The sequence below is a fragment of the Cherax quadricarinatus genome, chromosome 32, assembly GCF_038502225.1.
Source record: "Cherax quadricarinatus isolate ZL_2023a chromosome 32, ASM3850222v1, whole genome shotgun sequence".
Taxonomy (NCBI): Eukaryota; Metazoa; Arthropoda; class Malacostraca; order Decapoda; family Parastacidae; genus Cherax; species Cherax quadricarinatus.
In genome coordinates this window covers 36889630-36903070 of record NC_091323.1, presented here as the reverse complement: position 1 = coordinate 36903070, position 13441 = coordinate 36889630, and the positions used below count along the sequence as shown (strand labels likewise).

The window sequence follows — 13441 nt, the reverse complement described above, 5'->3', positions numbered from 1 at the left end:
ACTACTGTGTGGTGGAGTGGGTTCCACACCCACTACTGTGTGGTGGAGTGGGTTCCACACCCACTGCTGTGTGGTGGAGTGGGTTCCACACCCACTACTGTGTGGTGGAGTGGGTTCCACACCCACTACTGTGTGGTGGAGTGGGTTCCACACCCACTACTGTGTGCTGGAGTGGGTTCCACACCCACTACTGTGTGCTGGAGTGGGTTCCACACCCACTACTGTGTGGTGGAGTGGGTTCCACACCCACTACTGTGTGCTGGAGTGGGTTCGACACCCACTGTGTGGTGGAGTGGGTTCCACACCCACTACTGTGTGCTGGAGTGGGTTCGACACCCACTGTGTGGTGGAGTGGGTTCCACACCCACTACTGTGTGCTGGAGTGGGTTCCACACCCACTACTGTGTGGTGGAGTGGGTTCCACACCCACTACTGTGTGCTGGAGTGGGTTCCACACCCACTACTGTGTGCTGGAGTGGGTTCCACACCCACTACTGTGTGGTGGAGTGGGTTCCACACCCACTACTGTGTGCTGGAGTGGGTTCGACACCCACTGTGTGGTGGAGTGGGTTCCACACCCACTACTGTGTGCTGGAGTGGGTTCCACACCCACTACTGTGTGGTGGAGTGGGTTCCACACCCACTACTGTGTGCTGGAGTGGGTTCCACACCCACTACTGTGTGCTGGAGTGGGTTCCACACCCACTACTGTGTGGTGGAGTGGGTTCCACACCCACTACTGTGTGCTGGAGTGGGTTCGACACCCACTGTGTGGTGGAGTGGGTTCCACACCCACTACTGTGTGCTGGAGTGGGTTCGACACCCACTGTGTGGTGGAGTGGGTTCCACACCCACTACTGTGTGTTGGAGTGGGTTCGACACCCACTGTGTGGTGGAGTGGGTTCCACACCCACTACTGTGTGGTGGAGTGGGTTCCACACCCACTACTGTGTGGTGGAGTGGGTTCCACACCCACTACTGTGTGGTGGAGTGGGTTCCACACCCACTACTGTGTGGTGGAGTGGGTTCCACACCCACTACTGTGTGGTGGAGTGGGTTCCACACCCACTACTGTGTGGTGGAGTGGGTTCCACACCCACTACTGTGTGGTGGAGTGGGTTCCACACCCACTACTGTGTGGTGGAGTGGGTTCCACACCCACTACTGTGTGGTGGAGTGGGTTCCACACCCACTACTGTGTGGTGGAGTGGGTTCCACACCCACTACTGTGTGGTGGAGTGGGTTCCACACCCACTACTGTGTGGTGGAGTGGGTTCCACACCCACTACTGTGTGGTGGAGTGGGTTCCACACCCACTACTGTGTGGTGGAGTGGGTTCCACACCCACTACTGTGTGGTGGAGTGGGTTCCACACCCACTACTGTGTGGTGGAGTGGGTTCCACACCCACTACTGTGTGGTGGAGTGGGTTCCACACCCACTACTGTGTGGTGGAGTGGGTTCCACACCCACTACTGTGTGGTGGAGTGGGTTCCACACCCACTACTGTGTTGTGGAGTGGGTTCCACACCCACTACTGTGTGGTGGAGTGGGTTCCACACCCACTACTGTGTGGTGGAGTGGGTTCCACACCCACTACTGTGTGCTGGAGTGGGTTCCACACCCACTACTGTGTGGTGGAGTGGGTTCCACACCCACTACTGTGTGCTGGAGTGGGTTCCACACACCAATGTTTTACCGGCTTGTTTTTCTATTTGTGGATCATTGATTATAACCAACTAGGATCTGCCTGATAACTGCAGAGTTTACCTACGTCGATACTTGTGCCTCCTTCACTCCCTCCCTCCTTCTCTCCTTCATTCTCATATCTTTCCCCTTCTTGTCCTCCTTCCCTCCGTATTCTTCCTGTTCTTCTCTCCTTGTATATAAGGCACAAGAGGACGTGTGTGCTGTTATCACAATTTATATGTCGCTGAAATAATACTTGCCAAATCTTGAATTGATGTGTCTTGCCTGTATCCTGGTGTGTGTGTGTGTGTTGTGGCCACACTTGGTGTGTCTTGCCTGTATCCTGGTGTGTGTGTGTGTAGTGGCCACACTTGGTGTGTCTTGCCTGTATCCTGGTGTGTGTGTGTGTGTTGTGGCCACACTTGGTGTGTCTTGCCTGTATCCTGGTGTGTGTGTGTGTAGTGGCCACACTTGGTGTGTCTTGCCTGTATCCTGGTGTGTGTGTGTGTAGTGGCCACACTTGGTGTGTCTTGCCTGTATCCTGGTGTGTGTGTGTGTTGTGGCCACACTTGGTGTGTCTTGCCTGTATCCTGGTGTGTGTGTGTGTGTGTGTAGTGGCCACACTTGGTGTGTCTTGCCTGTATCCTGGTGTGTGTGTGTGTGTGTGTAGTGGCCACACTTGGTGTGTCTTGCCTGTATCCTGGTGTGTGTGTGTGTAGTGGCCACACTTGGTGTGTCTTGCCTGTATCCTGGTGTGTGTGTGTGTAGTGGCCACACTTGGTGTGTCTTGCCTGTATCCTGGTGTGTGTGTGTGTTGTGGCCACACTTGGTGTGTCTTGCCTGTATCCTGGTGTGTGTGTGTGTAGTGGCCACACTTGGTGTGTCTTGCCTGTATCCTGGTGTGTGTGTGTGTTGTGGCCACACTTGGTGTGTCTTGCCTGTATCCTGGTGTGTGTGTGTGTAGTGGCCACACTTGGTGTGTCTTGCCTGTATCCTGGTGTGTGTGTGTGTGTAGTGGCCACACTTGGTGTGTCTTGCCTGTATCCTGGTGTGTGTGTGTGTAGTGGCCACACTTGGTGTGTCTTGCCTGTATCCTGGTGTGTGTGTGTGTAGTGGCCACACTTGGTGTGTCTTGCCTGTATCCTGGTGTGTGTGTGTGTAGTGGCCACACTTGGTGTGTCTTGCCTGTATCCTGGTGTGTGTGTGTGTTGTGGCCACACTTGGTGTGTCTTGCCTGTATCCTGGTGTGTGTGTGTGTGTGTGTAGTGGCCACACTTGGTGTGTCTTGCCTGTATCCTGGTGTGTGTGTGTGTGTGTGTAGTGGCCACACTTGGTGTGTCTTGCCTGTATCCTGGTGTGTGTGTGTGTAGTGGCCACACTTGGTGTGTCTTGCCTGTATCCTGGTGTGTGTGTGTGTAGTGGCCACACTTGGTGTGTCTTGCCTGTATCCTGGTGTGTGTGTGTGTTGTGGCCACACTTGGTGTGTCTTGCCTGTATCCTGGTGTGTGTGTGTGTAGTGGCCACACTTGGTGTGTCTTGCCTGTATCCTGGTGTGTGTGTGTGTGTGTGTAGTGGCCACACTTGGTGTGTCTTGCCTGTATCCTGGTGTGTGTGTGTGTGTAGCGGCCACACTTGGTGTGTCTTGCCTGTATCCTGGTGTGTGTGTGTGTAGTGGCCACACTTGGTGTGTCTTGCCTGTATCCTGGTGTGTGTGTGTGTGTAGCGGCCACACTTGGTGTGTCTTGCCTGTATCCTGGTGTGTGTGTGTGTGTAGCGGCCACACTTGGTGTGTCTTGCCTGTATCCTGGTGTGTGTGTGTGTAGTGGCCACACTTGGTGTGTCTTGCCTGTATCCTGGTGTGTGTGTGTGTGTGTGTAGTGGCCACACTTGGTGTGTCTTGCCTGTATCCTGGTGTGTGTGTGTGTGTGTGTAGTGGCCACACTTGGTGTGTCTTGCCTGTATCCTGGTGTGTGTGTGTGTAGTGGCCACACTTGGTGTGTCTTGCCTGTATCCTGGTGTGTGTGTGTGTGTAGCGGCCACACTTGGTGTGTCTTGCCTGTATCCTGGTGTGTGTGTGTGTGTGTGTAGTGGCGCCACACTTGGTGTGTCTTGCCTGTATCCTGGTGTGTGTGTGTAGTGGCGCCACACTTGGTGTGTCTTGCCTGTATCCTGGTGTGTGTGTGTGTAGTGGCCACACTTGGTGTGTCTTGCCTGTATCCTGGTGTGTGTGTGTGTAGTGGCCACACTTGGTGTGTCTTGCCTGTATCCTGGTGTGTGTGTGTGTAGCGGCCACACTTGGTGTGTCTTGCCTGTATCCTGGTGTGTGTGTGTGTAGTGGCCACACTTGGTGTGTCTTGCCTGTATCCTGGTGTGTGTGTGTGTGTGTGTAGTGGCGCCACACTGGGTGTGTCTTGCCTGTATCCTGGTGTGTGTGTGTGTGTGTGTAGTGGCCACACTTGGTGTGTCTTGCCTGTATCCTGGTGTGTGTGTGTGTAGTGGCCACACTTGGTGTGTCTTGCCTGTATCCTGGTGTGTGTGTGTGTGTGTGTAGTGGCGCCACACTTGGTGTGTCTTGCCTGTATCCTGGTGTGTGTGTGTAGTGGCGCCACACTTGGTGTGTCTTGCCTGTATCCTGGTGTGTGTGTGTGTAGTGGCCACACTTGGTGTGTCTTGCCTGTATCCTGGTGTGTGTGTGTGTGTAGTGGCCACACTTGGTGTGTCTTGCCTGTATCCTGGTGTGTGTGTGTGTGTAGTGGCCACACTTGGTGTGTCTTGCCTATATCCTGGTGTGTGTGTGTGTAGTGGCCACACTTGGTGTGTCTTGCCTGTATCCTGGTGTGTGTGTGTGTGTAGTGGCCACACTTGGTGTGTCTTGCCTGTATCCTGGTGTGTGTGTGTGTAGTGGCCACACTTGGTGTGTCTTGCCTGTATCCTGGTGTGTGTGTGTGTGTAGTGGCCACACTTGGTGTGTCTTGCCTGTATCCTGGTGTGTGTGTGTGTTGTGGCCACACTTGGTGTGTCTTGCCTGTATCCTGGTGTGTGTGTGTGTAGTGGCCACACTTGGTGTGTCTTGCCTGTATCCTGGTGTGTGTGTGTGTGTGTGTAGTGGCCACACTTGGTGTGTCTTGCCTGTATCCTGGTGTGTGTGTGTGTAGTGGCCACACTTGGTGTGTCTTGCCTGTATCCTGGTGTGTGTGTGTGTAGTGGCCACACTTGGTGTGTCTTGCCTGTATCCTGGTGTGTGTGTGTGTTGTGGCCACACTTGGTGTGTCTTGCCTGTATCCTGGTGTGTGTGTGTGTAGTGGCCACACTTGGTGTGTCTTGCCTGTATCCTGGTGTGTGTGTGTGTGTGTGTAGTGGCCACACTTGGTGTGTCTTGCCTGTATCCTGGTGTGTGTGTGTGTGTAGTGGCCACACTTGGTGTGTCTTGCCTGTATCCTGGTGTGTGTGTGTGTTGTGGCCACACTTGGTGTGTCTTGCCTGTATCCTGGTGTGTGTGTGTGTGTAGTGGCCACACTTGGTGTGTCTTGCCTGTATCCTGGTGTGTGTGTGTGTGTAGCGGCCACACTTGGTGTGTCTTGCCTGTATCCTGGTGTGTGTGTGTGTTGTGGCCACACTTGGTGTGTCTTGCCTGTATCCTGGTGTGTGTGTGTGTGTAGCGGCCACACTTGGTGTGTCTTGCCTGTATCCTGGTGTGTGTGTGTGTGTGTGTAGTGGCCACACTTGGTGTGTCTTGCCTGTATCCTGGTGTGTGTGTGTGTGTAGCGGCCACACTTGGTGTGTCTTGCCTGTATCCTGGTGTGTGTGTGTGTTGTGGCCACACTTGGTGTGTCTTGCCTGTTTGTTGGTGTGTGTGTGTGTGTAGTGGCCACACTTGGTGTGTCTTGCCTGTATCCTGGTGTGTGTGTGTGTGTAGCGGCCACACTTGGTGTGTCTTGCCTGTATCCTGGTGTGTGTGTGTGTTGTGGCCACACTTGGTGTGTCTTGCCTGTATCCTGGTGTGTGTGTGTGTGTAGTGGCCACACTTGGTGTGTCTTGCCTGTATCCTGGTGTGTGTGTGTGTAGTGGCCACACTTGGTGTGTCTTGCCTGTATCCTGGTGTGTGTGTGTGTAGTGGCCACACTTGGTGTGTCTTGCCTGTATCCTGGTGTGTGTGTGTGTGTGTGTAGTGGCCACACTTGGTGTGTCTTGCCTGTATCCTGGTGTGTGTGTGTGTGTGTGTAGTGGCCACACTTGGTGTGTCTTGCCTATATCCTGGTGTGTGTGTGTGTGTGTGTTGTGGCCACACTTGGTGTGTCTTGCCTGTATCCTGGTGTGTGTGTGTGTAGTGGCCACACTTGGTGTGTCTTGCCTGTATCCTGGTGTGTGTGTGTGTGTAGTGGCCACACTTGGTGTGTCTTGCCTGTATCCTGGTGTGTGTGTGTGTTGTGGCCACACTTGGTGTGTCTTGCCTGTATCCTGGTGTGTGTGTGTGTAGTGGCCACACTTGGTGTGTCTTGCCTGTATCCTGGTGTGTGTGTGTGTGTGTGTAGTGGCCACACTTGGTGTGTCTTGCCTGTATCCTGGTGTGTGTGTGTGTGTGTGTAGTGGCCACACTTGGTGTGTCTTGCCTGTATCCTGGTGTGTGTGTGTGTGTGTGTGTAGTGGCCACACTTGGTGTGTCTTGCCTGTATCCTGGTGTGTGTGTGTGTAGTGGCCACACTTGGTGTGTCTTGCCTATATCCTGGTGTGTGTGTGTAGTGGCCACACTTGGTGTGTCTTGCCTATATCCTGGTGTGTGTGTGTAGTGGCCACACTTGGTGTGTCTTGCCTATATCCTGGTGTGTGTGTGTAGTGGCCACACTTGGTGTGTCTTGCCTATATCCTGGTGTGTGTGTGTGTGTGTGTGTGTAGTGGCCACACTTGGTGTGTCTTGCCTGTATCCTGGTGTGTGTGTGTGTGTAGCGGCCACACTTGGTGTGTCTTGCCTGTATCCTGGTGTGTGTGTGTGTGTGTGTAGTGGCCACACTTGGTGTGTCTTGCCTATATCCTGGTGTGTGTGTGTGTGTGTAGTGGCCACACTTGGTGTGTCTTGCCTATATCCTGGTGTGTGTGTGTAGTGGCCACACTTGGTGTGTCTTGCCTATATCCTGGTGTGTGTGTGTAGTGGCCACACTTGGTGTGTCTTGCCTATATCCTGGTGTGTGTGTGTAGTGGCCACACTTGGTGTGTCTTGCCTGTATCCTGGTGTGTGTGTGCAGGCAGCGAGGACCATACTGCCTGGTGGCCTCCAACTGGTTCCTCAGGCTGTCAGTGGGTACTTATTATCATCCTCAAAACTGAGCACTAAACACACTAGGGGTCATAGAGCGCTGCAGGGTAGGGTGTGTGAACTATGATTGATGTGAAACTAGCAAGGATGGAGAGCATAAGAGAAGTAGAGTTTGTAAGGTCAGACCTGGCTGGTGTCAGATCTGCCGTCGAGGATATGCCATACCCGTAAAACTGGTCACAGGTATATCATAGGTATTCCCTTTCTGGTGTTTAAAATATTTTCTCCCGCTGCTTAATTGTGCTATTAAAGATTTTTTCCTGTGTAAACAACATGGTAACTTTGTTTTATTGTTTGCAGGTGAGTGAGTGGCTGTGTTTGTGAATGTGGAGGAGACGCTAGTCATGTGCTACCCCCCTCGCCTCTGTCTTGAAGCGGTGAGTAACTTCACATCTGACTCTCTATACTCACACTCTGCTTACTCACAATACTTTCTCAATAAAGTTACTTAAAACTCTGTGTAAAAGGTAGTTATACAAGCAACTCAACTTCCTGAGAAAACGAGTAAATACAAAAGATTTAGGTAGGTAAAGAAAGTGCCGGATTGTCTACGTTCTTTATTACTGGGTAAAGAAAGTGTTGGATTGTCTACGTTCTTTATTACTGGATAAAGAAAGTGCCGGATTGTCTACGTTCTTTATTACTGGGTAAAGAAAGTGCCGGATTGTCTACGTTCTTTATTACTGGATAAAGAAAGTGCCGGATTGTCTACGTTCTTTATTACTGGGTAAAGAAAGTGTTGGATTGTCTACGTTCTTTATTACTGGATAAAGAAAGTGCCGGATTGTCTACGTTCTTTATTACTGGATAAAGAAAGTGCCGGATTGTCTACGTTCTTTATTACTGGGTAAAGAAAGTGCCGGATTGTCTACGTTCTTTATTACTGGATAAAGAAAGTGCCGGATTGTCTACGTTCTTTATTACTGGGTAAAGAAAGTGTTGGATTGTCTACGTTCTTTATTACTGGATAAAGAAAGTGCCGGATTGTCTACGTTCTTTATTACTGGATAAAGAAAGTGCCGGATTGTCTACGTTCTTTATTACTGGGTAAAGAAAGTGCCGGATTGTCTACGTTCTTTATTACTGGATAAAGAAAGTGCCGGATTGTCTACGTTCTTTATTACTGGATAAAGAAAGTGCCGGATTGTCTACGTTCTTTATTACTGGGTAAAGAAAGTGCCGGATTGTCTACGTTCTTTATTACTGGATAAAGAAAGTGCCGGATTGTCTACGTTCTTTATTACTGGATAAAGAAAGTGCCGGATTGTCTACGTTCTTTATTACTGGGTAAAGAAAGTGTTGGATTGTCTACGTTCTTTATTACTGGATAAAGAAAGTGCCGGATTGTCTACGTTCTTTATTACTGGATAAAGAAAGTGCCGGATTGTCTACGTTCTTTATTACTGGATAAAGAAAGTGCCGGATTGTCTACGTTCTTTATTACTGGATAAAGAAAGTGCCGGATTGTCTACGTTCTTTATTACTGGGTAAAGAAAGTGTAGGATTGTCTACGTTCTTTATTACTGGGTAAAGAAAGTGCCGGCTTTTCTACGTTCTTTATTACTGGATAAAGAAAGTGCCGGATTGTCTACGTTCTTTATTACTGGGTAAAGAAAGTGCCGGATTGTCTACGTTCTTTATTACTGGATAAAGAAAGTGCCGGATTGTCTACGTTCTTTATTACTGGATAAAGAAAGTGCCGGATTGTCTACGTTCTTTATTACTGGGTAAAGAAAGTGCCGGATTGTCTACGCTCTTTATTACTGGATAAAGAAAGTGCCGGATTGTCTACGTTCTTTATTACTGGATAAAGAAAGTGCCGGATTGTCTACGTTCTTTATTACTGGGTAAAGAAAGTGCCGGCTTTTCTACGTTCTTTATTACTGGATAAAGAAAGTGCCGGCTTTTCTACGTTCTTTATTACTGGGTAAAGAAAGTGCCAGATTTTCTACGTTCTTTATTACTGGGTAAAGAAAGTGCCGGATTGTCTATGTTCTTTATTACTGGGTAAAGAAAGTGCCGGATTGTCTACGTTCTTTATTACTGGGTAAAGAAAGTGCCGGCTTTTCTACGTTCTTTATTACTGGATAAAGAAAGTGCCGGATTGTCTACGTTCTTTATTACTGGGTAAAGAAAGTGCCAGCTTTTCTACGTTCTTTATTACTGGGTAAAGAAAGTGCCGGCTTTTCTACGTTCTTTATTACTGGGTAAAGAAAGTGCCAGATTTTCTACGTTCTTTATTACTGGGTAAAGAAAGTGCCGGATTGTCTACGTTCTTTATTACTGGGTAAAGAAAGTGCCGACTTTTCTACGTTTTTTATTACTGGGTAAAGAAAGTGCCGGCTTTTCTACGTTCTTTATTACTGGGTAAAGAAAGTGCCGGCTTTTCTACGTTCTTTATTACTGGGTAAAGAAAGTGCCGGCTTTTCTACGTTCTTTATTACTGGGTAAAGAAAGTGCCGGCTTTTCTACGTTCTTTATTACTGTGTAAAGAAAGTGCCGGATTGTCTACGTTCTTTATTACTGGGTAAAGAAAGTGCCGGATTGTCTACGTTCTTTATTACTGTGTAAAGAAAGTGCCGGATTGTCTACGTTCTTTATTACTTGGTAAAGAAAGTGCCGGCTTTTCTACGTTCTTTATTACTGGGTAAAGAAAGTGCCGGATTGTCTACGTTCTTTATTACTGGGTAAAGAAAGTGCCGGCTTTTCTACGTTCTTTTTTACTGGGTAAAGAAAGTGTAGGATTGTCTACGTTCTTTATTACTGGGTAAAGAAAGTGCCGGATTGTCTACGTTCTTTATTACTGGGTAAAGAAAGTGCCGGATTGTCTACGTTCTTTATTACTGGGTAAAGAAAGTGCCGGATTGTCTACGTTCTTTATTACTGGGTAAAGAAAGTGCCGGATTGTCTACGTTCTTTATTACTGGGTAAAGAAAGTGCCGGATTGTCTACGTTCTTTATTACTGGATAAAGAAAGTGCCGGATTGTCTACGTTCTTTATTACTGGGTAAAGAAAGTGCCGGATTGTCTACGTTCTTTATTACTGGGTAAAGAAAGTGCCGGATTGTCTACGTTCTTTATTACTGGGTAAAGAAAGTGCCGGCTTTTCTACGTTCTTTATTACTGGATAAAGAAAGTGTCGGCTTTCCTACATTCTTTATTACTGGGTGAACTAACATTAATCCAGATTAAACTAGTTGTAACAGAAACGAGAGTTAAATCGGAGGCTGCCATAGTGAAGAGCTCTGTTCCACAAGGCACAGTACTCGCCCCCATCTTATTCCTTATCCTCATATCAGACATAAACAGAGATATACACCACAGCACCGTATCATCCTTTGCGGATGATACTAGGATCTGCATGAGGCTGTCATCTGCTGAGGACGCGGTTAACCTCCAAGAAGATATAAACAAAGTTTTCCAGTGGGCAACGGTAAACAATATGATGTTCAATGAGGACAAATTCCAACTACTCCGTATGGAAAACTGGAGGAGATAATAACTAGAACAGAGTATACTACTGACTCCGGCCACACAATAGAGCGGAAAAATAATGTAAGGGACCTGGGAGTAGTAATGTCTGAGGATCTCACTTTCAAGGATCACAACAGTGCCACGATCGCACGTGCAAAGAAAATGATAGGATGGATAATGAGAACTTTCAAAACGAGAGATGCCAAGCCCATGATGATCCTTTTCAAATCACTTGTTCTCTCTAGGCTGGAATACTGCTGTACATTAACATCTCCATACAAAGCAGGTGAAATCGCAGATCTAGAGAGTGTACAGAGATCCTTTACTGCACGTATAAGTTCTGTCAAGCACCTTAACTACTGGGAACGCTTGAAAGCACTTGACTTGTACTCGTTGGAACGCAGGAGGGAGAGATATATCATAATCTACACTTGGAAAATCTTGGAAGGAATGGTCCCAAATCTGCACACAGAAATCACTCCCTACGAAAGTAAAAGACTGGGCAGGCGATGCAAAATGCCGCCAATAAAAAGTAGGGGCGCCATTGGTACACTAAGAGAAAACACCATAAGTGTCCGGGGCCCAAAACTGTTCAACAGCCTCCCATCAAGCATTAGGGGAATTGCCAATAAACCCCTGGCTGCCTTCAAGAGAGAGCTGGACAGATACCTAAAGTCAGTGCCGGATCAGCCGGGCTGTGGCTCGTACGTCGGACTGCGTGTGGCCAGCAGTAACAGCCTAGTTGATCAGGCCCTGATCCATCGGGAGGCCTGGTCGTGGACCGGGCCGCGGGGGCGTTGATCCCCGGAATAACCTCCAGGTAACCAGGAACTGTTATCTGGCGACACATCCGTGAGTTACACCCTGGGCTTAACTGTTATCTGGCGACACATCCGTGAGTTACACCCTGGGCTTAACTGTTATCTGGCGACACATCCGTGAGTTACACCCTGGGCTTAACTGTTATCTGGCGACACATCCGTGAGTTACACCCTGGGCTTAACTGTTATCTGGCGACACATCCGTGAGTTACACCCTAGGGTTAACTGTTATCTGGCGACACATCCGTGAGTTACACCCTGGGGTTAACTGTTATCTGGCGACACATCCGTGAGTTACACCCTGGGGTTAACTGTTATCTGGCGACACATCCGTGAGTTACACCCTGGGGTTAACTGTTATCTGGCGACACATCCGTGAGTTACACCCTGGGGTTAACTGTTATCTGGCGACACATCCGTCAGTTACACCCTGGGGTTAACTGTTATCTGGCGACACATCCGTGAGTTACACCCTGGGGTTAACTGTTATATGGTGACACATCCGTCAGTTACACCCTGGGGTTAACTTATCTGGCGACACATCCGTCAGTTACACCCTGGGGTTAACTGTTATCTGGCGACACATCCGTCAGTTACACCCTGGGCTTAACTGTTATCTGGCGACACATCCGTCAGTTACACCCTGGGCTTAACTGTTATCTGGCGACACATCCGTGAGTTACACCCTGTGGAAATAATGCCACTTTTTCTACGTTCTGTAAATAGTGTGTAAACACACAGAGATAACTCACACATAGGAGAGAGGAGCTTATGACGACGTTTCGGTCCGACTTTGATCATTTACAAAGTCACATTAACAAAAAGGAGAGAAGGAGTATAGTATATAGGTCAGCTGACCTATGTATACTCCCTCCTTCTTCCCTTTTTGTTAGTGTAACTCTGTAAATGGTCCAAGTCGGACCGACACGTCGTCATAAGCTCCTCTCTCCTATGTGTGAGTTATCTGTGTATTTGTTCCAGTCACGGCATTGTGCCTTCTTGTTGTTTATTTGTGTAAACACACGTTGTTTCTGAGAGGGTGGTTTGATATTTCCTCTTCTCCTTCCCATTGTACTCCTCCCTCTCAAACACCAGTACCTTCCTATTTTAGGGTACCTACAACCTTCCCAACATAATCAGACATTATCTTCCCGCACTATCAAAGCCCATTATATAACCCATGTTCAAAGACCCATTACCTTCCCCACCATTATCTCACCCACCATCAGTGATCCACACCCACAAAAAGCAAAGAAGCAGCTAGTTATGTTAATGTCCCGTCCAGCTGGTCTAGTTCATGGCCTTAATGGAAGCAAATGACGGAGATTAGCGCTACTGAACACCACCAATGTCTTTACGAGGAATGTGCGCTATGTTCACTATATCTTCATCACTTTGACACACCTTTGTAAATCTACGTACAATCAACCTTACACACACACACACACACACACACACACACACACACACACACACACACACAGACATACACACACACACACACACACACACACACACACACACACACGAACATTCCTAACATTCCTATGGTTCGTCTGTGTCTTGAGCTTTCATCTGTAGCTTAGTGGTCTGAGGCGTCATTTGGGAAGCTGTGCCATTCTCCACACGTGGGTTCAAATCCTGCTGAGTGCGATTTTTCTCAGTATATTCCTCCGCTTGTTTCTGTGCCTCATGGTAAGCGAGAACCACATAACACTTCAAACCACAGGACCACCCAACCCTACAAGAATGGCGCAGCCTGCAATGCTAGCTGTTGGACCGCCATCCGAGGGCACAAGGAGGTGTGGGAGCTTCTAAGCTAATTTCATTCATCACCAGCAGCATTTATATATTATTGTAACCACGAACGAGTGGTATTGATAAATAACTGCTCGTGAGGCTAGTACACCAAACAGGGATGAATGAAATTAGCTTAGAAGCTCCCACACCTCCGTATGCCCTCGGATGGCGGCCCAACAACTACCTCTGCTGGCTGCGCCATTCTTATAGGGTTGGGTGGTCTTGTGATTTAAAGCGTCATGTGGTTCTCGCTTACCATGAGGCAGGCCAGTACAACATGGGTTCGAATCCTTGGCTAGCGCAGTGTTGTTATATAATATATATATATATATATATATATATATATA

At 48.5% G+C, this 13441-nt stretch overlaps 1 protein-coding gene across 4 annotated transcripts in view; it reads left to right on the top strand.

The window, feature by feature from the left end:
- LOC128690237 (plasma membrane calcium-transporting ATPase 3) overlaps positions 1-13441 on the top strand; it is a 559190-nt gene that overhangs the window by 306232 nt on the left and 239517 nt on the right. The window contains exon 1 of one of the 4 annotated variants that reach the window (XM_070090717.1): positions 7321-7376. The exons of the other annotated variants lie outside the window; for them this stretch is intronic. The gene's annotated coding sequence lies outside the window, so the exon portion shown is untranslated. Of the gene's footprint in view, positions 1-7320; positions 7377-13441 lie in introns of those variants that run through there. 4 annotated transcript variants of the gene reach the window in all.